The 25879-nt window shown below is 39.0% G+C and overlaps 1 long non-coding RNA gene across 1 annotated transcript in view; it reads right to left on the bottom strand.

Moving 5' to 3' along the window:
* Window positions 1–893: 893 nt before the first annotated feature.
* The window catches only part of LOC140600704 (uncharacterized), a 42877-nt gene continuing 17891 nt past the window's right edge, over window positions 894–25879 (bottom strand). The window contains exons 4-5 of the long non-coding RNA XR_012003867.1: window positions 2379–2532; window positions 894–1192 (exon numbers count right to left, since the gene is read on the bottom strand). This is a non-coding gene — a long non-coding RNA (uncharacterized lncRNA). The remainder of the gene's footprint in view (window positions 1193–2378; window positions 2533–25879) is intronic.

The following is a 25879-nucleotide window of genomic DNA, read 5'->3' as shown; positions in this document are numbered from 1 at the left end:
TCTCTCATCTTAGATTTTGAGCCAGGTAGCTACCCTGTGATAAGTTCTCTGACAGGTTCAAAAAAGTCATGAACTTGCAATTTGGTTCTTTGGTTTTTGTTTTCATTTTAAGAGCATGAAAGATGTTCTTTCTAGCTCTGCATCTCTGAATGGGAACTCCTCTTTGAGTTTTATTTGTGAAATCAGCCCCGGCTTGTTTTTCCAGTCTTGTCTTAACACAATTGACCATTTATTTTTTTGGACTTCATAATACATATTAGCTCTTTTTTATGTGTGAAATACTCCCCATTTGAATTGTAAGCTCTGTGAAAGTTAGAAGCCTTCATGGACTATGAACTTCAGAAACAAAAAGAATATGAACTTTAGAAACAAAAAGAAACTAAGCTCAAATCCTGCTTCTGTGATCTTTGTGGCATGAACAAAATAGTACTTGTGCTTCAGTTTCCTCTTAATGTAGAATGTAGATGAGAATATTCAACTGAGAGGCACCTGAGTGGCTCAGTCGGTTAAGTGTCTGACTCTTGGTTTCAGCTCAGGTCACGATCTCAGGGTCCTGAGATCCAGCCTGCTTAGGATTCTCTCTCTCTCTCTCTCTCTCTCAAATAAGGTACCAGTCCTTCATGAGGGTTGCACCCTCATGATTAAAGCACCTCCCAAACGCCCAACCTACTAATATCATCACCTCTGGGAGATAGGATGTCAACATATGAATTTGGGGGAAGATCCAAACATTCAGACCATAGCAGGAAGGAAAATATTATTTTAAAGTTATATTTGCTGAATGCAAAGCCAAAACTACGCTCATTGGTGACATGTAGAATAAGATAGAAGCTGTCGAGGTTAGGTTTATCAGTTTTTATTTGAGTCATAGACTTACAACTTATAAGGGCCACACAAATGGTTTGTGCTAGTGACAATGACTGCGTCCACAGTGCAGAAGGAGAGTCACGTAGTGTTGACTGTTCATTTATTTAAAGTACATTTGCAAATAAAACCCACATTGTGTTTCTGACATCAATGTCTAATTCTTCTAATTCTCACTAAGGATTTGGGGGAAACTTCTTAACCAGAAGGCTAAGAGAAGATGTCTTTGTTCTGTCAGTTCCATTGGGTTTCTCCTCTTGCCTTTACCGTTCTGATCCTCTTCCCAGGGGCTCTTCATTTCCATGGTTTTATTCCACACCAGCTGGGACTGAAAAGGTTTTCATACTTCCATCACAACACATGAAAAACTCTCAAGTCTCTACTCCCTTATTTTCAGGACTAAGAATTAACATTAATGCTTAGTGAAACTACTTCCTTTAATAGGATCTGAAAAATTCAGGCTTCCTATGTTCCTTTAGAACATAAGAATGACACCTCTTCCTATGCACCTAACCCTATACTTTTCTCTCTCTGATCTCATCATTCTAGATTCTAATGAGCTGTTTCTGAGTTAGTGATCAGCAGTATATCCACCTTATCATTTGTTTCAGTCAGAGGAATACCGCTCTGATTAGAGTTTGAAATGAAAATAGATTGCTCGTGGGAAGGAACCATTACATGACTATCAAACACTACTAACCATCCCCCCAAATATAGGGGGATTCAGGAGTCTACCATTTCATGCCACAAAACAGTATGCCCTCCTTTAAGAAATGGTATTACTACCCTTCCAATGAGGCAAGAGTCTCTGTGGAAATCTTCACCGATCCTCAGATACCCCAAGCAATTAGGTAGGACTTATTAACTCCATAGTTCAAGCAAAATTAGTTTCTTTGCCATAATGGGATGTTAGGAAAAATACATTTTGGTTAAATCCTCACAGTGTTTCTCAAACTGCAGGTTATAATCTAATCATTGGTGAATTCTGAAATCAATTTAGTGACTTGTAACTAGCGTTTTCCTTTTCATTTTGGAGGATTTTATTTATGTATTTGAAAGAGAGAGAGAGAGTGCACATGAGTAGGGGAAGAGAGAGGGGGAGGGATAACAGAATGAGGAGAGGAAAGGGAAGGGGGAGAGGGAGAAGCAGACCCCTGCTAAGCAAGGAGCCCAAAGTGGGGCTCAATCCTAGGACCCTGAGATCATGACTTTAGCCAAAGGCAGATGCTTACCTGACTGAGCCACCCAGGCACCCGTAACATTTTCCTTTTACATAGAATGGAATAGAAAAGATAAGGAGAGGAATGGGGGAAATGCCCATGTAAGGGTAGATATTAATTCAGGAACATTTTGCTTTGTTTTAAAGAATAACCAAGCACTTGTCTCTTTTATTCAATAAGCATCTTTCAAGCAACTTCTCTGGACGATTTAATGCACATACAAATACCACCAAAGTCTCAGTCTTGTATACATTCACATTTTACAAAGGAATATCCTTTCTGCCTTTTTCCTACCTGGAAATACTTTTCCTATCAATGTCGTGGGTCTTAAAGTTCAGCAAGTTCCGACTGTATCACAAGACCAGATCCAAATTCAAGGTCAAGTTTTCCAAGTCCATCCAAGGCAGATAAATATCCTGAGCCATTGTTCCAGCTCAGGATTAGACTCCTAAATGGAAAAGTGGAAGCAAACAAAACACAGGTTAATTAAAAAGAGATAGCAACTAGGCTCCGAATTTTGATGACCAATTTATGATTTTTCAGCTCTACCATCGTGCAAAAGTGATACACATTCAGTAAAAACTGTAATTCAAATTTTGAATTTTGATATTTTCCCAGACTGCTAATAGGCAGTATGATACTTTCTTGTGTTGCTGAGGAGTAGCCACAAGCCACGGCTCCCAGGCAGCCCCATGATCACGAGGATAAACAACCAATACGCTGACAACCATTCTGTACCCATACAGCCATTCTGTTTTTCACTTTCGGTACTGCATTCAATACCTTGCATGAGATAATCAACACTTTATTATTAAATAGGCTTCATGTTAGATGATTTTGCCCAACTATAGGCTAATATAAGTGCTATAAGCACATGTAAGGTAGGCTACAATAAGCTACAATATTCAGTTGGTTAGGTTTACTAAATGCATTTTCAAAACTATGGTATTTTAAGTTTATAATAGGCTTATGGAATTTAACTCCACTGTAAATCAGGAAGATCTGTACTTATAATATCATACTATGAAAATAATTCACGACCTCTGCTAAACAATGTCTTGGGTTCTTCTTTAAAACAGAGCAAAACACTGAAGGAAGCAAGATAAAAAAAAAAATTCCGATTCCTTGGAGCTAGGCAGAGAGTGCCAAGTGCACTGGCAAACACAGCAAAGTACTACTAGGGATCCCTAGAGGGGCCTGACTCTTAGTCAAAGATAAGTAACACCCATGGCCCCCTGTGAACTGGCTGCCTTATAGCCCTACCCTAAAAAGTGGAATCTTGTCATTCACACAACAAAACCAGAGCAGAGAGAAATCTCTTTCCAAGGATCAGTGACCCCATGAAATCTGATCATGTCATCCCCTTATGTAAAACCCTCAGTATCTTTTCAATGCTTTGAGGAGGAAAAAAAGATCCAAACTCCTTAAAATGACCCACAGGCTCAGCCTCTACTATCTTTGACCTAGCTTTGCAGCCTTGCCCCTTTCACTTCCCACTATCCTGTATGACCAGCTCCAATGAACTTATTTGCCAAGAGTTCTCTCTCTCTTTATTGTTTTAAGATTTATTTATTTATTTATTTATTTATTTATTTATTTATTTATTTAAGAGAGAGAGAGAGAGAGAGAGAAAGACAGCATGAGCAGGGGGGATGGCAGAGGGAGAGAGAGAGCAGAATTCCCGCTGAGCAGGGAGCCTGATGCAGGGCTCCATCCCAGGACCCTGGAATCATGATCTGAGCCAAGGCAGATGCTGAACTGACTGAGCCACTCAGGTGCCCCTGCCAGGGAGTTCTCTTAACAGCAGGCCTTTGCACATGCTGTTCCCTCTACTTGAAACACAGTTCCCTTCCACTTCATCTGCCAACTTGTCTTCATCCTTCAGTTGTTAATTCAAGTGTCATTTCCTCTGTGCCTTCATTGCCTCATGCCTTGCCTTGCCTGGATCACTTGCCCCTCCTCTGTACTCTCATGGTTCCTGTCCTTCCAAATCATAACACTTTTCAAACTATGTTCTAGTCATCTGTATACTGTCCCATGCCCACACCCCCACATCCCATAGGACATTATGGCAGCAACGAGATCTTTCTAGTTCATAGTGCTTCTTTCCTGATCTTTGTTTCTCCTCCATCCTGCATCCTAGTCAGTGACAGGCCATAACAAATGTCTTATCATCTTTGTTGCTACTGTCACTGTTCTCAGTATATATTGAACTCTAGGTCTCCTCTGGGGCTTGTTTCCTACTCCCTATAGGTATAGCTTCTTTTTGTTTGAATCTTTTTGCTCTCTTCTTTGAAATGAAGGCTATGGTTAGGATTATATAAAATGATGAATATAAAACAGTGCAGTTCCTGGCACAGAGATATTCAATTTATGGTAATTCTCTTACCTCATCTCTCTTTTCTCATGCCTATTTAGTGGCACCTGTCTTACCTAATTGCAACCATCCCCTCCACCTGTCTATGGACAACAGTTGAGCCCCACTTCATGCATTTCCCCCTTTATCCTCTCGACTCTCCCAACTAGGGTAATATTCTGGGAGCTGAACTTAGCTAGGATATTTGGAAACTACTCTCCAAGTTACTGTATGGATCTCTGGATTTTCAATGCCACCAGTCTTTTCACGGAGTCTCTTCGTGGAACTGTTGATAACATCCTGACCATAAGCTGCTATATGTAGAAAATCTCTCTACTGACCAACCCTTTGGGGCTAACTTTCCTTGACAGACACCTTCAGTGAATCCCTGTGTGCTCACAACCTTCCAAAGAGGAGTCTGTTGTGGAAAACACACCAAAGAGATTCAGAGTATCTGGGTTCTGGTCCCTAGTCTGTTACATAGTAGCTGGTGACTTTGGTCAAATCTCTTGACATCTCTCCACCTCAATGTCCTCATTAGTAAAATGGGGAGGATTGAATAGATCATGTCTACATTCTATTGTAGCTAAACTATTCTTTGATATTATGATTCTGTGTTTAAGGTATATTTCAGCCTGGACTCTAGCAGAAACCAGATGGCTCACTCAAAGTAGGTATTTAAGAATTTAACAAGATGATCCTTTACAAAGGCATGGGCAGATGTATGGAAACCACAAAGGGTAACAACCCCAGGGTTAGTGACAGCAGAAAACTACAATCATCAATGAAGTTTTCAGAAAGAAAAGCTTTCAGATAGGAAAGGTGTGTTGGAGAGGACCACCTAACAGGAGCTGTGGCATTTGTATTGGAGGCAGCCAGCCTGAAGAGATCCTATAGGGAAGGACCCAAGAGAATATTTGCTCTTTCCAAGCCCTATTTCTCACTAATGCTCCTCAGTGGTGAATCAGCTGGAATCCAGAAGACCAAAGAACTCTCTCATATGACCCTTACAGAGCATCCTCACTGAGCACAATGCAGGGTGGAAAAGGACAAAGGGATGATTTGGGGGAGCAATCAAAAGATGTCCAGCCCACAGGATGCTAATGACATTTACGTGGAATCTTTTTGTACACGGTTTGTGGCTATCCAGATGAAAACGCTGTTATTGTCTAACAGAGTTCCACTGGTCCCTTAACATTCCATTTAGTGTAAATCATTTAAACTCCTTCAAAGAAATGGTGTTGTTACCACCAGCTCTATCAAATATTGAGAGCAAAGCCACAGGTTAGTGAAATCTGAATTTTTTTATGTTACTAGAGAGTATTTTTGGAAAATAACTTACGGCAACATGAAATGTTTAATGTCACCTAATAACCTATGTGCCTTATTTTAAAAATACTTTTGATTAGATGATCTACAGAGTATCCTTTTGAGAGCAGTCTAAATGATTATTATCCAATTCTTATGTAGATTTATAATTAATCTTACAACTATGATCTGACCATGAATATGCCTTTGCCATCTGGTATCTTTACCCTGAATTTGATCATGAATAATACATAACCATCTGACAGTTGAATCCAATCCATAATGTGACCATACATGATGCAGATCCATCTATAGTGTGCTAATTTGTATTCTCCATCATTTTCATCCAATTCCTACCCAGAGCTTTTTCATTGAGTTTCAAGCACCCGGGAACCATCTACCTACACAGTAGGCCATATGGGATGCAGTGCATATTCTCCAGTGTCCTGGGTCTGATCCTAATTGTCACCAGCTGAGCCAAAATGTGTCACTCCAAACACGGGCAGGGGCACTCTTGGGCATTCGTAAGATGCTTAATGGGGCTTTCAGTACAGTGTTGCTGACAGTGTGTGTTTTAATTAGACTTCTAAATGCACATTTATTTTCCCCCCTAGACCAGTCCCACATTCAGGTGAGAGAGACAGCCATGTGACTGTAGGTGTCATACAGTGGCTGGAGAGCAGGACTGCCTTGTAAGAAGTGCACTGTGAGCACTTAGAATTATTAGCCAAATAAAATGTTTCCCATCTGACCTCATCACCCTGCCCTACTTTGGTGTTACATCTGCACTTCATCTCCTGTGAGCTGGTACTCATCTATGGCTTCTTCTTTAGCTAGTCCCTTCTGGATTGGTGGAGACTGCTAAAATCTGTACTTCACATGCCTTTATTTGCATTCATATTCTAATTCAAATGCTTACAATATACAGTACTCATCAAAATGAAAAACACTTCTTGGCCCAATTTGGCTAGCAGTCCATTAGGTTATAAATTTTGTTTTATATAGTTATATGGTTATTTCTCTCCATCAATCTTAACCCCGGGGCATTCTAACAAGTGGAACCTAGGATATTTGCAATTCACAGCCATGATTTATTCCCCTTAACAATTAGTTCTCTACTCCCTATAAAATCTCTACTATAGTTGGAAATGGAGAAGCTTGGAACATGATTTAGTGCTGATAGAAATCTATGAGTTAAATTTTGTAGTTGTTGACTTTGAAGTGACAGTAAGCACATGACCTTGATATCTGAAAATAGTGCCACCTGACTTTGAAAGTGACCACAATCTATACGCATAAATGTGACAGAAGAGTTCTAACTTGTGGACAATGTATTTCACACTTTGTGATCACCAAATTTGGCTTTGATTTTTTTTCTTTTTATTGCAACTGTGAGTAGCAGATCCTACAGTTCCACTTCAATTAAAAGCTCCTTAGTTTCACATAGCCAGAGTCATTGTTGAAAAGCCATGCCATTTGTTGTTGAGCCTGTGGCCTAGTTCCTTTTGCGTGGGTCCGCCTAAGCCATGTTTATGACCACACTATCCTGTCTACTGCTAACTGATGGCTGGAAGACCTAACTCAAGGCTATAAAGAAAGTAACCTGCAAGTCAGTCAGTGATCCACAAGGTAGACTAAGACCTTGTCCATCAGGGAAGGAGCCTCAGATAAATAGATCAGATACCCAATTTGGGGGAATTTGAAAGTGACAGGTAAACATCTGACAGTTGGTTATAGGGGAAGAAACTGAAAGAGAACAGTAAACAAGAGCCAAGAGCAGACAAAAAAACATAATGTAAGAAGAGTGACATAAGCAGTTGAAACTGGGGCAGTTTGGATTCATCCCATGGTGGGTACAAGAGAATGAGCACACATTGCTTGGTAAGGGTTAGACAGCCACAGTGCTGAACTGCCACACATCTCAAAGACTCTTGCAGCATTGGGGGGAGTGTGGTACTGGTTAAATCACCAATTTACCTATTTATGTGTTTTGTCTAATCCCTACTAGCACTTGAGATTGCAATCCTGCCAAAAAGCCTAGGTAATCATGAATTTTCTGAGATAAACCGAAAAAGTTAGAAATTTAAAAAATAGAATAGAGTCTTTTTCTGAATTATCCAATTGAATCTTATTAATGACCAACCGTGATGTGTACCTATAATCTTTATGTTTGATTTGTTCTCAACATCTGGAATCTACTCTTTCTGCCCTCTATTTATCTAATTAGTGCTTCTGAATGGGGCCACTAGTAGTTTTGAGAGGGATAATTATTAACTAATTCCTTTCCATGTATTGCGAGGCATTTAGCCTCTTGAGCCCAATGACTAAAGTGGCTCTCCTCTCCCTTTCTACTTTTAAAAATAAGCCTACACATTTCCGAATGTCCGCTAGGGGGTAGTACTGGTCGGTTAAGAACTCTTGAACTAAGCCTTTCCATTCGTCCAGGGGCCGCACAAATCCAACTTTCTTTTAAATTCTTTGATTATCAGAGACTATAGTGATTCCTGTATCTTTTTTGAATTCCAACTGCACTAAGAGTCAATAATGCATCATTGACTTCTTACTTGTGTTTTAATTGCCTCATGTATGTTGGCTTCTCTTCCCAGTTTGAACATAAATTCTTTAAGAGCAGTAAAGGATCTAAGTATTTTTTGGTATCCCATATTTGTGCCTTACATAGTGCTGATTTTTTAACGAATTCTCATTGGCCTCAACGATCTAGTTTCTGCTTACCTCTTTGGCAATGTTTCCTACCACATCTCCACCCTCATGCCTGGCCCTTGTCCCTCTAGCATTTAGGTTCTCACTCTTTAGAGTTCCCCAAACATACCTTGTTAGCTCACCATCATGCCCCACAAACACTACACTTTTTGCATATCTAATGTTCTGCAGTTGCTCTTCTAGGTGAAATCTTACCCAGTCTTCAAATTCCAGCCTTTCTGGCTAACTATACCCTTCCATCTAGTTTGTATGAACTTGTATTGCTGTATAACCTCTTTGTTTACCTGTATCTTTCTCCAAAGAGGGCAGGAACTATGTCTAAATCATTTCTCTAACCCTTAACATGATTGGTACTTAGTAAGTGCTGAATAAGTGTTGATTGAGTGTTGATTGATTGATTATAATTGATTGTACCATATTTTTAATATTTATGAGCATGAGCCACACAGCAGAGAATGGTAAAGAATGTTAGTCACCAACTGGGAGCAGCCATTACCTTTCCCTTCACCATAGCTTGTTTTTTGCAAAATAACTCTAAAGAAATAGAATGTATGTGTCTCCCTACTTTTAAAGGCTTGATTCCAACTTACATAAATAACACATTTTTGTTAAAGCACCTGAAAGTCAACTTGGTCATGCCCTGTTTAACTTCTCTCATTTGGCTTGTTCCCTTTTACAGTGGTGCCAGGGAGATACTCAAGACAGGACATCAGCTGTTATCAGCCAGAAATCAACTAAGCTGAACAGTCAACAGGGAAGCCAAAGAAAGTAATAGTCTGCATTTTGTTGTTTCTCTTTAGCACTTGACTGGAGGAGGTTTCCTCTATTATTCCCCTATGGTAGAGAACAATGATGTCCATTTAAGCATAAAAAGCATCATACAAAATAATAATAAAAATAATCATATCAGAAATCCTGTCAACTAATGCGCTATCTAGGAGAGAAGCATTTGTAGATATGCATGCATTAACAGGTGTTCTGGGTCCAGGGCTCCTTTTAACAACATAGGTCTGGTAAGGAGAGTTTAGAGATCAGCAATGGTCTTTATTCAGTTCCCCTGATAACTGAGGAAGTTCTGGTTGATGAGGAAAAAAGCAAAGATAATGTCTCAGGGCTATATTCATCACTGACCAGCTAAAGACCGGAACCCACCAGCTACTGCTAGGGCCTTCTCCAAGAAGTAAAAAAGCTGTTATATCAGTGTCATTTTGTGAGGCCTCTTCATTTGCCCAGTAGTCATCCAGGTGGTTCAGGGTAGTCTCCCAAAGACACTAGGAGACTCAAGAAGCCACAGGCTTGGGATCCCTGAGTGACTCAGCGGGGTTAGTACCTGCCTTCAGTCCCGGGGCATGAACCTGGAGTCTCAGGATGGAGTCCCATGTCAGGCTCACAGCATGGAGCCTGCTTCTCCCTCTGCCTGTGTCTCTGCCTCTCTCTCTCTCTCTGTGTGTGTGTCTCTCATGAATAAATTTAAAAAGAAGAAGCCACAGGCTCAACCTCAAGGAGACCGTGATAAATGGAAAGGTGAAGAATCCCACAAGCAGAATTGCAGTCCATTTCCTTCCTTATATTTCATCTAACTCTCCAGCAATTAATAGGTTGTCAAAAAGGTCTCTAACTTAATAGATGTTTTGTTATACTATGGCTGGAAATGGCTGCACACGTGTATGAAATGGATTGGTGACAGAAATCTATTAGAAGAGATATGTTTGCCTTTGGCAGCACTGTTTTCATATAAACATGTTTTTATATTTAACTGCCTCATATAAATGGTATTAGTTTTATATTTGGCATGGGGGTTGAGGGGCAGCCCTGGTGAAAGGTCTTCAATCTCCTCCTTTGTAAAATGGAGATAACATTTCCTTTCCTAATTCATGGTGTGAAATAGAAATAAGAAATATATTACAGTGCTAGGCACAGAAGAAAGCAGTCAATGTTCAATGTTATTATTATACTTTCAGGGTTGAAGCGAGACCTAGTACCATTATCTCACCAGATTAACATACCATGTACCTAAATATCTTGATCATGCAGAAAGTTACTCAAAGGAATAAAAGAAACTATTTGAATCCTTCCTTTTTCTGAAGGAGAGCCCCTAAAGCTACAGAAAACTGGCCCATTTTGCTTCAGTCTCATCACTTACCACTTAAGAACTTTTCAGAAATTTAGGGGCATAAATTATAGTTCTGCTACCCTGAGAAATACTTTATGATAAATCCTTGCCACTCACCCAGCTGACTGCTTCTAGATATTTTTCTCTCATCTTTTCCAGTGGCTTCTCCACTCCTCTTCTCAAGAAAGGAAGCATCGAAGTATAATGGAAAGAACTTGAACTTGGGTCCTAGACAGAGGTTTCAATCTAGAGTTTGGTAATTATTTGGCCGTGAAACCTTGGCAGGTCACTTAATTTATTCGGCTCTCATTCTGCTCTTCTACAAACCAGGAATAATAAAACTTACCTAGTAGGACTGTAGGTAGCACGTTGTAGGGAAAGGAGTGTGTGTGTGTGTGTGTGTGTGTGTGTGCGCGCGCGCACGCAGGGACTGAACCATAGTTCCTATGGATTAGGAATTAACCAGAAAAATTAAAATTATTACTCTATAAATGTATTGTTATGTGATTGCTACATCAAGACATAGATTCTCCCCTTTCCCCACAAACAAGCATCCCAGGAATAATCTAGGACAAGAGTATTGGGTCAAGAGTAATAAACCCTCCATGTTGAGGCGGGTACTGTTGATATCCTCTGAAATATTTGGCAATTTGATTTGCATCTCTAAGCCTTATTTTCCTCTTCCAAATAAATTGATAAATTGGGATGATCTAAGATGTCTTTTCTGGGGTGCCTTGGTGGCACAGCCAGGTAAGCATCCAACTCCTGTTTTGGCTCAGGTCATGATCATCCTGGGATAGAGTTTCAGGTCAGGCTCCACACTCAGCATGGAGTCTGCCTGAGATTCTCTCTCCCTATCCCTTGCCCTTCCCACTCATGCTGTCTTTCAATAAATACATACATACATACATATGTATATCTTTTAAAAATACATAAAATAACATGTCTTTTCTACCCTTGAAATTCTGTCTCTGTCATTGGAGAGAAACACCTCAGGCTAATCATCTAATTGTTTTATTTCATTTTTAGTTTTGTTTTTATCTATTAATATTGAAATAATCTTAGAATTACAGAAAAATTTCAAAAATAATACAGTTTTCCATATGCTCGTATTAACATTTTATACATCCACAGCACATTTATCTCAAAACTAAGAAATTAACAATGGTACAATAGTATTAACTAAACTACGAATTTTATCCAGATATCTCCAGTTTATTCACTAATGTCATTTTTCTATTCTAGGATCCAATCCAGGATCCCACATTACATTTAGTTGCCACATCTCTTTGATTTCCTCTAATCTGTGACATTTTCTCGGTTTGGACACTTTTGAGGAGTACTGGTCATACTGGAGGAGTATTTTATAGAAATATCCCTTAGTTGTCTGATGTTTTATCATGATTAGACTGGAGTAATGGCTTTGGGAAAAGAATACTACATCATATCAGGGGTACATGATATTAATATGACATCAGTAATAATGTTAACACTCTGGCCACTTGGTTAAAGTGGCATCTGCCAGATTTCTTCACTAAAAAGTTACTTTTTAAATTTTTTTTTCCTTTAAGTACTCTGTTCTTTAGAAACAATTCACTAAACCCAGTCTACAATCAGAACAAGGGGAATAATCCTCCACTTCCTAAACAAAGTTGTATCAAAAATTCATAACCACATAACTTTAAGCCATCTGGATGGACCTTTCAGGCAGTTAGAGGAAATCCTCCAAATAAAGGCAGTATCCAAATACATTACCGTAGGCTTCTTAATCATCTTCTGCAAGGAGTAAATGTTTGACTTCCATCGCTCGATCTGTAAATAATCTTGTTACTTCATAAAATCCCAGATATGCCATATTGCTACCAGTAATGATATAGGAACAACTATGTTGAGTAGTCTTGCAAGGGGACCATTGTATGTATTAAGATCATGAATATCCTTTTATCTCAGCATCAATATTACAAATGGAATAATCTCTATTCAAAAAAAAAAAGCAATGCTATAGAGTAACTGTATTGTTTAAGGTAAAGCTACGTCTCTGATGGTATGGAGTATGGGGAGACAGCTGTGTGATCACAAAACTCTGTTTTATTTTTGTTTTTTTCCTCTCTGATCTACAGGGAGACCAGCTTCTAGTCCATTGTAGCTATGTAAGACCATAAATTTCAGACTTGGCCTCTAAAAACCTTCTGTGTGTGCCCTGCATGCTGCCTTTCCTCTTGACGGCTAGCTGGAATTAGAGGTTGCAGTGGAGGCCTCTGATGTCTTGTGGGTTAGGGGAGGTGCACTTAGATAGATGGAGCCTGGGTCCCTAAATAGTTGCATGGACCACAACCTCTGCCAGGCCTTGTTAGATTCTGAAGTAAATGACAAATGAACTTCTATTATGTTAGCCCACTGAGATTTGGGGGTTATTTGTTAAAACTATCAGATTCTCCTGATCAAAATAGATAGAAGTCCCCAGAGGGCAAGATTTTTTTCCATTAAATTTGTCTAGGCCCTAGCACAGTCCCATGTGCAGATGAGAACCTAAATGCCTTTGAAGATGGAGAAGAAGAGAATGATAAATGGCATGGCACTATAGGGAGGCATTTGGTTTTCAAGAATAGTATAGCTCAACTTTACTGTACTGCACCTGGTTTCCGATAAAAATCTTTGTCACAAAGATTACCTGCAAAAGAGAAAGGGGGATGGATGATAAAGTCTCCTGGAAATGGTAGCAAAAGCAATAGGCTTGAAAACAGCCCAGATCAAGTAAAAGTCCCATAGAGGTTTCTGGTTCACAATTTTGAGCCCATCTAGGAGCAATTATTCCAAGTATTCTTGAAACTAGACCACAGTGTACATTAACAGCACAAAATCCTTTTATCTCAGCACCAACTTACCAATAGAAAGCTGGTTGGGAAATAAAGCATAATCAAACTTAGTGAAAAATAAATAGAGGTACTTGACCAGGTTTCTATAGTTTTCTGAAGAATTGCCTACCTGGTAATCGTAAAGGAATGAATTTTAGCAGGTCTATCACTTATCAAGAGTCAGTGCTTTTCTGCTGCAACATATCCCATAAAAAGCCCTATTCTGCTATATTAACAATAGGAACTCAATTTTTATGATCAAACCTCAACATTTTATATCTCATTGAGTATACTGTTTTCCATACTTCAGTGTATAGTGAGACTTACTTATGGAAAATCTATTTATGTCAAGTTTTATGTGTAGACAACACAAAGGTTCCCTCTCCCCATGTCTTCTCAAAGATATCCCAAAGACCCCCAGCTTCCTGTTCTGACCTTGAACTCGTTGTCCATTTACTTGGCAAAAAGAATGGATTTACCTGAAACTTCTGAACTTTCTGACTGGAGTTCTCACATTTAGTAAGCTCCACATCTTGCAAACACAGAGTAAGCAGATTTTAGCAGACTTGCAAAGAAACATTGCCATCATCACTGCCGCAAGTTATATAAGAAAGTTGGCTGCTTATTGCTTTCTCTGGCTTGGCACCCAGGGGACTGGCTAAGAAAAGATGAGCGTTACCCATTGTAACACCTCACTGATGTTGAAGAGGACTCAATATCTTCATATGTGAATTTGTAGTTATTCAAGTATGAAAAGGCAAGGCCCAACACTTATTTCAGGAAAGATACAGAAGATAAATATAAATAAGGAAAGACTAACTCCTCCACAAGAGGTAATTTAATAATCGGTTCATTAATTTAATAGTTGCTTTACACTAATTTATTGAGGACCAACCCCACATGTGAACTCCTTCTAAGAGCCAACATATTGACATTGGCAAACTGGATTCAGTGTCACTATAGCAAGCTGTGAACAAACTCCAATAAATTAACTCCACCTTATGTCCCCTAATTCCTGATACTTAAGGTAGGTTCTAACACCTAGATAGATATTAAAACAACCCAGATATGATTTAAATTCACTTCAAATTTTCTCTGAGGAAGTCAGCCTTGTATATTAGCTAAGCCTTTGGCAGAGTAAGCTGGATGAAACACCTTCTTTGGAGTAGTTTTTACTAAATCTAACTATGCTGACTTGTTTGAGTCTTTTGCTATTTTCTATTTGTATTTTCTGTTGTTTTTTTCCCCTGTGTCTGAAAGGAGTTACTTCCTTAGTATTCCCATTATAGAACAAATTCTTCTCAACCCCATCCATCATATATATATATATGAAATCTTTATATATATATGTATATATATACATATATATATGTATATATATATATGAAATCTTCAGTACAGCACCTCAGCTGTCAAGTGGATTTAGTCTTGACCAGAGATTAACCATTTGCCTGTCTTCATAGGATGACTATATACTTTATCTTCCAAATTGGGATACTTTTTAGAGCACTATTATTGATTACACCTTGACAGCAGGCATAAACCAGGGCTGTCTTGGACAAACTGGGACATATGATAACACTATTGGGAATTCAAAACAGAACTGCGTGTGCTCCTGGGTCTCAGATATCATAAAATCTTCCCCCAGGACATTCATTTCTCTGAGGAACTCACAAAATAGGCCTGTTTGCATAGCATCAGCTGGAGACAGTATAGAATCTCAGGCTCCCCTATCCCACAAACCCCCTGCTCTTTGCCTCTGAATAACAACTTACTGTATCCCAGCTACAGAACCAGATCTCCTGGACTCAAATTCTAGTGCTTTCCTTTCTGAAAGATGTAGCTTTGGAAAATCCCCTAAACTTCTGTATCTTAGTTTCCTCATCTATAAAATGATGATAATATTTGAACATTATTCATAAAGGTCTGTGGAATAATATGAGTTAATAATTATAAAATGACTTTCAGAGAGTCTGATAGATCATAAGTACCCCATCATGCATTGGCTGTTTTAGTGATAACCCTCTTCTTTCATGAGAACATATCACTGGGATCCCTGGGTGGTGCAGCGGTTTGGTGCCTGCCTTTGACCCAGGGCGCAATCCTGGAGACCCGGGATCAAATCCCATGTTGGGCTCTCGGTGCATGGAGCCTCCTTCTCCCTCTGCCTGTCTCTGCCTCTCTCTCTCTGTGACTATCATAAATTTAAAAAAAAATTTTTTTTTAATTAAAAAAAAAAAAAGAACATATCACCATGAGCTTTGCCTTCCAGTCTTGCCTTCTGGTTAATACACTGCCTTCCTGCATGTCTTTCTGTCTAAATACTCTGTGCTGATGTGACCAGTTATTTTACACTCTGGTGATTGCCTGGGTGTTTCTGTCCCCACATTATTCTTCATAGTCTGGTTCCTTTTTATTTTCAGTATTGTCATAAGATTGCTTCCAGCCAAATGCATTGAGTCCCCTTTCACTATCCAGAGCCACTTCCACACAATCAAGTGTTAAAGAGCACGACAAAATGAATCTGCAACTTCACTTTTAGTGACACATTACTCTATCTCTATCTTCTTAGTAGTTTCACATCAAGCATTGGTTTTAGTCTGTTACTGCCTGAAGGTTACAAAAGAATGCATCTTTAGAATCATCATTAGTATCTTCTACTAGAATATGCATGACCCTCTGTGACAATTTAATAAATCTTGCATGAAAACTGGCATGGGGACACCCTTTGTCAAAGGAATCAAGGGGAAAAAGGTGTTTTCCAGGTCTCATAAGGAACATGACCTTCATTCTTACTGTGTATTATGTCCTTGGATAAGGTATCTCACCCCATCTGAGATCAGAAAAAAGAGAGAGGGAGAGATAGAGAGAGAGAGAGAGAGAGAGAGACAGGGAGAGAAAGAGAGAGAGAAATCTGCTCTTATCTCTCAGCAGGTATTAGCAATTGTGAAGTTGAAATTATTTGTGTGAACTATAACAATTAAAGGAAGGAAAGAAACAAATAGACTATATTGTGCTTATAAGCATTTGGTTTATTTACATTAACTGATTAAGATAGTTAGGCTTAATTTCAATATTTTATTCTTAAATTTGCAGGAGGGAAGAAAGGATAGAGGGAAAATATTCTCACAGCATTGACTACATCCTATAACCATGATTATTATCATCCTAATTGTCATCAACACTAACAATCCCTGAACATTTATTCTGCTTCTGGCATTCTGCATGCCTACTCTCATTTAATACTCAAAATAACACTATAAGATGGGTTCTGTCAGTAGTGTCATAGCACAGGTCACAGTATGAAGAAACAAAGGTGTATTAAAGTTAAATGACTTTGCAATGTCAGTGAACTGGAACATAAAACCAGATCAGGCTGGATCCAACACCCATATTAACTACTAGGTTGTACCTTATGTCTTGTTGAGGTGAAGTATGGATTAACTTTGCCTGTGAAGAGTCCTTAAAGTATGTGTTTACTGATGGTGAGTCAACAGGAAGATTTTTAATTCATGGAGAGCAGCATGTAAATATAATCATCCCCGCTTTCACAGGGAATATGTTCCAAGACCTGCAGTGGATGCCTAAAACCACGGATAGTACCAAACCCTGTATATACTCGTTTTTTTCTTCTACAAACATATTTACCTATGGTAAAGTTTAACTTCTAAATCAGGCACAATAAGAGATTAATAACAATAACTAATCCTAAAATAGAATAATTATTACAATGCTCTGTAGTAAAAATTATGTGGATGTGATCTCTTTCTCTCTCCAAAAATCTTAATTTACTATACTCATCCTTAATCTTGTGATGATGTGAAATGATAAAATGCCTATGTGGTGAGATTGAAGTCAATGGCATAGTCACTGTGACATAGGATTAGACTAGTCTTGACTTTCTGAAGGTAAGTCAAGAGGATCATCTGCTTCCAGACTGTGGTTGGCCACAGGTAAGTGAAACTTCAAGAAGTGAGACAGCAGGTAAGGAGGACTACTGTATACACAAGAGTATTTTACAAAAGGACAATTGATGAGAATCCTAGTATGCTAGTGTGTGCTATGCAATAATCTCAGCACTCTTGGTCCCAAAGACAGAAAAAGACTAAGTCAGCACTAAAACTATGAATGTGGGTTGGACTAGCTGTCATTTATCAAGCAGTTATTATTTTCTGGCTTTGCACTTAGTCCAATACTGATAGTATCTTATTTCAGCCTCCACTTAAGTCTTTTCTGATAGGCATTGTTATTCTAGTTTTAAAGACACAAAACCAAGATTTACAGAGGTTATTTGCCTGTTGTCCCACAATGATGAGTGGCACAATCAGTGCTTGAACATAGGATTTTTATCTATAAGTCTGTGTTTTAACCTCCATGACATTGAGCAAATCCTTGTTTAGATAAATTTTTTCTGCCATTTGAGCTTTGTGCATTTTGCTTTTTTATTCTTGCATTTTATCCTAATTTGTTAAAACCCATTGTTATGCTTAGTTTTCCCTCTCAATATTTAAATTTATCAATAATCATGTCTCCCAAACAAGGCAAAATCTGGAACACACTTTTCCTTAAATCCTCTTTGCCCTTGCCTTGGCAGTATCAACTAGGGTATTCATTCTTCATTGTTAAAATTATAAAGCTTTTTATAGAGCCATTTTTTCTTTAGACATTAATAAACTTGATCAGCTTCTTTAAATGCTTTATTTTCCATACTCATTTATCCCTCGATATTGATCATACATTTTGGTAGAGCACTTCTCACAGAAGCTCTTCAAAAGAGGATTTTTGAGTGGCAAACTTTTTAAAACTTTGTTATTCTGAGAATTTCTTTACTAAAATGGTAGTTTTTCTGGATATAAAATTCTAAATTCAAAGTTCTTTTCCTTCTAAACTTCGAGGACATAATCCAGTGTTGCTGTTCAGAGGCTCACCATAAATCTGGCACTTGTTTAGGTCTTTTCTTTCTCTCTGCAAGCTTTTAAATTTTCTCTTTGTCTTTATGCTCGTAAGTTTAACCATAATCTGTCTGGATATTGATTGTAGTTTTCTTATCTGTCCTGCTCAGCACTCCATTAGCCTTTTTATCCTGAGCTTTTATATCTTTCTTTAATCCTGGGAAATTCTTGTTCATATTTTCTCCTCTGTTTTGATTCTTTCTCACTGTCTGGGAATTCTATTTTATATATTTTGACACTTTTATTTCTCTGTTTCATGATTCAACATTTTTCATGGGTTCTATCTCTTCCTGACATTTTTCCCTTCCTGATGTCTTCCAGGAAAGTTTTGTGACACAACCTTTTGGCTTACTAGTTTGTACTTCAATCATAGCCATTCTGTGATTCCACTGATTCTCCAGTTACTTCCTTTTCTTCTTTTCTTAATCACAATTATTAGGTTTTCATACCCCAAATTTTAAATTAGTACTTTTTCCTACTCTATAATTTCAAAAGCTTACCTTAGCTCTCTGTGAGGATATTTACTAAGGCCATTATAAATTCATATTCCATTTCATTAGCTCTGCTTCCTCTAGAAAGTCTTTTAATTTCAGTACTCTTTCTTATTTGTGGCTTATGTTCCTCAAATAGTGGATCTTTTTAGAGAGAGGGGAGCACATGTTTTATTTCCTTGGAGCAGTGGTTTGGCCCTAGCTAGGGGGTCTCTACAGGAGCGGGGATGATGGAGAGTACCTGGGGGCAGAAGACTGCCAGTGCTACTGTCTAGACTCACCCATTCCATTCCCTTACCCAAGTTCACAGCCTGCTCCTGATCTTGCGGAACCTCTGCCCTGGGCACTGCTCTCAGCAACAGTGAGGCAACCACTCCTCATTATAACTGCCTCATGCAGGAGGAGAGGGAAGGAATGGAGAGCATATATAGAGTCTAGCTTGTCCACTGTGCCCATCGCATTGGCTTTTCCCTAGAAAATCACTGCTTCTCCAATCTGATAAGCTCCTATTCAGCGGGGCCATGTAAGAAGCCTTGGAAAACTGCTGTGATTGCCACTTGAACTTCTACTTTCAGGCCCACAGAGAAAAATGTAGGGGAAAGAAAAGAGACAATATTATAAAGTTCTCTCCCATCCATCCTTCTTTGTTTCCTAACTCTACTCTCCCACCAAAAACAAGATCAATCCTCCCTTTCCCTTTAAGCAACTTTCAGTTTTGTATTAGTTACTGTAGCCCATCAATGTCTCTGTGTCTCTTGCAGTCAGGCCCAGTTTCATGGGTGACTGTCCAGTGTAGTTGCACAAACCTCATGCTTAAAAAGGTCCCCACATGATTTAATGCTCTGCTGTCACCATATTGAAATTCTGATACCTTTGAACAAGAGGCCCAGTATTTTCATTTTACACTGGTACCCACAAATCATGTAGCCAGTGCTGCCTGTGGCATTTCTAAATTTGGCTTCAGTAGCTTTAATCAGATCACAACTTACCCAAAACTAAAAGAAGTTAGATTTCTAAGGACTTCTTCCCCACAGTTTTCTACAAATGATCAAGTTCTGACTGTATCTTCAGATTTAACAAAATTTCAATAAATTATTGTGGGAGGGAGGAGAGGGAGGCTTCAAACCATCATCTACTGGCTGTTGTGGTAGCTAAAAGAAGCAGTACCTGCATATCACCTGCCTCGAAGCTTCAGAAAAGCTGGAGAGTGCTTTTTTTTTTAGATTTTATTTATTTATTCATGAGAGACACAGTGAAAGAGAGGCAGAGACACAGGCAGAGGGTGAAGTAGGCTCCATGCAGGGAGCCCAATGAGGAACTCGATCCCAGGACTTCAGGATCATGCCCTGGGCCAAAGGCAGGCACTAAACCGCTGAGCCACCCAGGGATCCCTAAAGCTGGAGAGTCCTGATATTATATATGTAGGTTCCCATCTAGTAAATATTTACCTCTCCCCTTTTTTTTGGAGATCCAAGTTTCGGAACCATAAACTTTGGTAGGTAAAACCTCAGACTTTGTTTAACCTGAAAAAATATATAAATGCATGCAAAATTGTGCATATATACTTAGGAACATTTTCCTGAGAATAAAGCCTATAGCTTCACAATTACCAAAGACATCCAGGCAAAGAAAAGACTGTGAAAAAGTGCTCCATGGGTTCCATGAGAGAGAATTCAGTTTCTACTAAACTCACACACACACACACACACACACACACATACACACACACATGCACACACACACGGGACACACAAAAGATTTTTCTCACCAGAAACTATATTTTCTTATTCTAAAGGTATGAATTATGACTAATCACTAACTATTGATGAGGAATATTTGACATTAGAATATACTGCTTATTGTGTGTTTTTAATGTCAATTTGAAAGAGGTTCATCAAACAAAATTCTGTCACAAATGGCCCAATTCATATTAACCTTTTTACCGGGTTTCCCTTCTAGTTGCAAAACCTAAATAATAAAACATGTTTTTTAAAAATTCACCCAGTAGTGCAAGGAAGCCATAAAAGTAACAATTTATTGTACCAATTTTCATTTATGCTAATTGAATGCTGTTAGAATTGTCTATTACCAAGGATTTCCTTGAAGTGAGGAAAGGCCATTTACTTTCAGTGTTGCTGCATCTTTGGCCACTGCTTCTCCCTCCCAGTCACCCTCCCCACCCACTCGGCCACTGCACAGTTCCACCAAGGCATAGCAAAGTCCCCGCTGCTCCAGTTAATCAACTGCTTTCAACAAAGAAAAAAATGCAAGTCATGGCTCATATTTTTCTAGTTCACCTTGATAATGACCAGAGTTGAAGGTTAGAGATGTATAGTGATTGGTAATCTGGTTCACTCCCTAGCATTAGAGCCAGCCCAGAGCTTAGTAAAAGCTCGTAGAAGAAAGAATGAAGGAAAAATACACATTGGTAACAATAGCAGACATTCATAGGGTGTTATTTTCCTGACATTGTAAGCACTTCACAGATAATTTCAAAATAACCCTATGCCTAAGAGGTTATCATCACCCTTTTGAGGAAACTGAGGCACAGAGAAATAAAAGTATTTGGCCATAGTCAAATCACTAGTCAGTAGAGGACCCAGGGCTTGACCAACTGTCTGATTCTAGAAATCAATGTTTATAACCACTAGATACCGGCTCCCAGAGTCAGAGCTCCTGGTCAGCGCAAGAACACCACAGTTACCATGCACCTAGTTAATAAAACTCTATCTAATAGAAATACATTAGGTCATGTGGTTTGTCTGTACAGATTAATCACCAGTGAACATGGAGTCTCCCATGGGAATTTTGAAATAATGAAAATATTCCCCAGAGTCTTGTGATGCCTGCAAGGAATTCAGGAAATGCCACATTGGGAAAGCACAGACCAACTCCTTTCCAAAGCAACGCCCTCATCTCTGTACCCCTGAGTTCATAGCCTGAGTCTAACTGACGTTGAATAAACATTTGCTGAATTGAACTAAATTAAGTGTGACCTTGCACTATTCACCTCTCTAACACTGAATTTCTTCACCTATAAAATGAAGAGGTAAATCTAGATCCATGGTTTTCAATTATGCCTGTACAAGAATCATGTGGGAAGGCATATCAAAGACACTGATGTTCCAGCTCCTCCCTAGAGCCTGTGGTCTGAGGCGGGTTCCAGGCTTTGCTACTCTTTTCTTTTTAACCCCCAGTGATTCTAAAATGAAGCTAGAGTTGAAAACCGTGGACCAGTGTTTCCCAAAAGTTTGCTGCCTGGACCAGGAGCAGCAGTCTGTAAACCACTCAAGGTCATCCTGAAAATATGCTTCCGTGGTATATAGGGATGCAGGACAGATGAGGAATATTTCCCACAGAACAATAACTGGATTCATTAGCATATTTAATTTCTTACAAACCCTTAGACACATATGTTATAGTTGGTTCAAGTGCAACCGGCTGGTGGAAACCCCTGACCTAATTTCCAAGCCCCTTGCCACCCACTTCAACCAAATCTCCCGGGAGGGAAAGATGATCAATATGCTAAAGCTGACAAGTCCTAGGCAGCCATTCTATGTTCCCCTTCTTTACCTCCTAGAGGCATTTCTAGTGGCATTGCAACTGTCATCTTTAAAGATTCGTATGCAAGGAAAAATTAGAAAAGGGAGCTTCTAGTAGAAATAAATGGAGAAAGGCTTAATTTTCCTTCTCATCTGATTAGATACCTAGATTTGGAAATCTATAAATGCGTCCAGGTCTGCTTGCTCCAAAATACTTTTTAAAGGTCATTTACATAATTCTGTTGAGAATGCTCTATGGGTAGTGGATCAAAGGCATTGCCCTTACTCCCACATCCATCTTGCTGTCCTGAGATTAGCTTCCTTTGCCTGTTCTGTGAGCTAATGGACACTTTCTTTTAAAGCTAATACAGTGCTGGTAACGTTTTTCTCTGTGGATTTGGAATTTTAATTCAAAGATTATACAACCACTTTTTTAAGAAGCAATTTATTTTGAGGGCAAAGTGCCCTGTCTTAGGCTAAGCAAGAAGAGATATTTTGCTAGCAAGAAGAGATAAAGCTTTCTAAGAACAAAAGTGTGTGCATATTCCATATCACTGTGCCTTTCTGATGATTTTGACTCAGCTGAGATCCTCAGTCTCATTTCTGAAATAGTCCCTAGGGAATGTTTTAAATGTTTCAGAGAACAAACAAGTCTCTGGTGTGATATTCGTGTTCATGACATTTTTGCACTTGTGAAGGAAGAGATAAACAATTACCACAGTGAAGAGAAAAGAAGTATTTTTAAACCCATAAATGTATGTATGGAGAAGAATGTCTCTGTGTGTCTATTATATGTCAAAGAGGCAGTGTAGGCTCACGGTTGGAATCAGAGAAACATAGGCACCACTTCAGGTTCTGTCAGTTACCTGTTGTCTGATCTTTGGTAGGTTATTTATCCTCTCTTCGTTTTTGCTTCCTTGTCTATAAAAAGAATACTAATAATAAGCATTCCCTGAGCTGTTGTATTAATTAAATCATGTAAAGTTCTTAATTTTGTGACTCATTAAGTAACTTCTCCACCAAGGTTGTTAAAAGGATGGTGGTGGTAGTTATACATGTGGGTTTTCTATGTACCATAGAGGTACCATGTACCCCATGTACCACTATGAATCAAAGACATCCTTGGACTTATTTATCAGATGATGGTGACACTCATCCATGTTTATCTGGTGGTGTGCTGAAAAATATTTAACAAGTGACTCTTAGGCAAGGAGTGAAGTTGGGGAAGGAAAGCCCCCATGTATCACATTTCCTTGGTGTAAACACTACCTCCTTTGTCAATTTCAGTCTACCAAAACAGCATGACATGACTGAACAATTAGTTGGAAAGAGAAACACACTACTGGCCCTCGGGCACTGGCTGGGACTCACCCCTGCATTTATCTAACAGTTCTTGGTACCAGCACAATGGGATTGCTCAGCATAACACAGATCACTCTCCCTTAGACGCTAAATGGTTCAAAAGGATTAAATTTGTCCCTATTTGCATTATACATGACAAAGCTAAAGAAAACCTGAAGACTATGGCTAACTAAGGCTCATCTTGAAAGGTCTTCTTAGACAGAACGTGTGATATGGGAGCAGAGAGAAGCAAGAGATACCATCCAGCCTCTGGTACCATCCCCAATTCTGAAAAGAAAATTGAGCACCAAGGCTTATGACATTAGGTGATCCACTCACAACCCTATTGCCAGTTCCTAATAGTGCTGCAATTAGAAACAACATCTCCTTGACTCCTGTCTTCTTACTCCTACTTCTACCAGCAGAACTTACGCAGTCTCCGGCTACTCAGGGGCAGAACTCAATAACAAAGGAAGAATCCATACTTATTTGCTGTGATTCATCTTTCTTTATTTGAACACAATACCAAAAAAATTTGTTTTAATCAATCAAGATTTTTCCCAAATGCTCACACATGGACTTAGCTCTAAGACTGCCCTATCATTGAGATAGATGTAATGAGATGTTCTGGGTATAAGCAGAAAGAAACTGACCAATGGACTTTACTAGATGGAGGTCACTGGCATACAGTTGACCCTTGAACAATGTGGGGGTTAGGCACACCAACACTCCACAGTCAGAAATCCACATGTAGCTTTTGACTCTCCCCAAATTTAGCTATTAATAGCCTACCCTTAACCGGAAGCCTTACCAATAATATAAACGTTGATTACCAATATTTTGTATGTTGTATTACATACTATATTCTTACAATAAAGTAAGGTACAGAAAATAAAATATTAAGATAATCATAAGGAGGAGAAAATGCATTTGCAGTGCTGTATTTATCCAAAACAATCTGCATATAAGTGGCCCTGTGCAGTTCAAACCCTGTTGTTCAAGGGTAGACTGTATTTCCAACAATAGTTCCAGTGCAAGAGTAGGGAAGGAAACTTGATGAAACGAATTAAAGAGAGAATACAAGATTAAGAAGTGAAGACAGCAAGTACTGAGCACTCTATCAAGGAAGGGGACCTTTTCCTAAAAGATGGAAGATACGTCAACATGTCTGTATGCTAATGTAAAAAAGGTAGCCGAGGGAAAGTTTTATGTTGAGGAAAGATATAACTACAGAGCAATATTCTTGAGTAGATGAGAGAATGTGAATCCAACATACCAGATGGAGTGATCATGGCAACTAACAGTCCCTCCACTGTGACAGAAAGAAGACAGCACACAGAAGCAAATATGTGAGTGGGTTGGAAAATGAAGTAAGGAAATATAGGGAAGCTCTCTACTTCTATTTCTCTCTAGCTTCCATTTCTACAACTGAAATAAGATGCAAGGTGATCTAAGAACTATGATCTAAGATCAAGCTAAAGCTGAGAATGAGTTAAGGAGTGTGGAGATCTGATAAGAGAGAGTAAATATGGCTACGGTATTAACTGATCCACTCAGGAGAGAAGATTCTTGAAGGAAGATCTTAGGGAGAGGATAGGTTATGGGAATGCATTGTCTACATGAATATTGTATGATGTTACCAAACATGATGACAGGATTAGTGGGAGAAAGACAGAAAATACACCAAGTACTTTTATCTTTAATGAATTAGGGAGAGTGTCTGGGAGGGGAATAGTTGATTTCCACATGGAGGAATAGTGGCAGATGATGTAGGCTAAGGCAGATGTGTCAGAGAGCCTGTGTATACTGAGGTCAGAGTGGTGAAATTAAAGAAAATAGGAATAAAAATGACACAGAGTAGGCACATACATATACATAAACACATAAGTGCATACACACAAAAACATAGAAATGCACACACAAACATGTATACACAACCACAAATGCACACCCTACCCTCCAACCTTCCTCCTCTCAGAATAAAAACAGATTTAAGGGGTACCTAGGTGGCTCAGGCAGTTAAGCATCTGCCCTGGGCTCAGGTTATGATCTGAGTCTGGCTTCCTGTTCAGTGGGGAGTCTGCTTCTCCCTCTCCCTCTGCCCCTTCCCCTTTAC

The sequence above is a fragment of the Canis lupus genome, chromosome 12 (assembly GCF_048164855.1).
Source record: "Canis lupus baileyi chromosome 12, mCanLup2.hap1, whole genome shotgun sequence".
NCBI classification, from domain to species: Eukaryota; Metazoa; Chordata; class Mammalia; order Carnivora; family Canidae; genus Canis; species Canis lupus.
The sequence above is the reverse complement of the archived record's forward strand: the minus strand, read 5'-3'. Positions and strand labels throughout refer to the sequence as shown.